We start from the raw sequence: 1,643 nt of genomic DNA on the forward strand, positions 1-1,643 counted from the left end.
TTTTTCAATAGCATATAGTTGCAACAGCAACATATTTTTAATGCTTGATAATTAGTTATTACTAAAAATTCAACAAACTCCCGTATAAACACATAGCACCGTCTACGGTTATGACGGCCATATTGTTTCAGCGACACAAGCGCCTCTCAGCCCGCGGTGGTAGTTTTCGTCGCGAATACACTGAAAGAAATGAATTCCTGGTACAATCATATTGCGCGTTAGATCAGCCATAGATATGTCTGTTCCAGCCATACAGATTGCTGATCTAACCCGCAATATAACTGTATCATCAATTCATTTCTTTCAGTGTATGTCTTTCCCTTTTCCTTGAAGAACTTCTTTTTGCTTTGTTTTATAATTTACACCAAAAATTATTTTTAATTTTAAAAAAAGGTTTTATATGAAAGCACGTGATTTTAAATTAAAAGAATGTTTTTGAAAGTAAAGAGTTGTAAAGATAAAAATATTATTCAGTTTAAAGCAAAAGAATTATCTATTCTAATCGACATCCAACACATAGAGATTCTTCAGGTTCCCTCTAACCCTTTTCCAGATTAAAAATTTTGAAATTTTGAATACCTTGATGTTTAAAAATGTAGATTGTTAACATCGAGGTTAACTTTTTAAAATTGCAAGGAGAAAAAAATGCTATACTAATAAAATTTTTGGATGTGATTATAAAATCTATTTATAGTATATATTTCTCTAGTATCAGGGCACCGAACTTTGCATTCCCATCACAGCACCTTTAATTCTCCGTGCATCTCAGAACATATTCCATGGAATAATCTTCTTTAATGCAATTCCCCCTCTTCTCACTCTCTCCAGCATCAAATTCATCTCTCTCTTTCACCCTAGGTATCAAGAGAATGCTCATCAGTGCACGAGTTCGCGGCAAACTACACGCATATTCCGCGAACTTCTCGTATGTCTAATTTATCTTCTTCATTCTTTACCAAAAGATACTCAAACATCAGTTGATCACATCAAGACATTCTGTTTTTTTTCTGAATATAATCATCTCCGTTCAGATTATCACTCATCTTTCATCAACAAAATTTAATTTCCATTCGTTTATATCCGTTTCTTCAACAGTGAATTTAAAACTATAAAGAAAATAGGAAAACTAAAACTATAGAACTTAAAAAGTGTAATTTTACATAAGCGAAAGTGAAAAATACAATTCAGTGATTGTAAAAATGGGATTCATTCAATTTACATGGTTTTATGACTGCTACGGTTTATAATTTTATTAATCGTTACATTCATGACTTTTTCTACTTCATTAGGTGTAAGTAAAATAAATTCTTAATAAATCGATTAAGTATATTAAATAAGTACGCAAAATTTAGATAAATAATTATACAAATCAAGAAAAGCTTGATTACGGTGGCTTGGGCGTTTGGTGCCGTACAATGTGGGGGGCACTGTGGGGGCTATCTATCATGCGATCAGTCTTTATTTGAATTTTATTGATATACGCATATTATAATGTCATCTTAATAAAAAAGTAGAAAACGACCAAAAAAATTGACAGAAACATATGATATGATATGCCTCAGATAGTCACAGCTATTGTGCAATATTTGCAGTTTTTCATTGAAATTTTTCACCAATGACATCGTCAACTCCCCTTTATTATG

Source organism: Belonocnema kinseyi, chromosome 5, assembly GCF_010883055.1.
Source record: "Belonocnema kinseyi isolate 2016_QV_RU_SX_M_011 chromosome 5, B_treatae_v1, whole genome shotgun sequence".
Lineage (NCBI taxonomy): Eukaryota > Metazoa > Arthropoda > Insecta > Hymenoptera > Cynipidae > Belonocnema > Belonocnema kinseyi.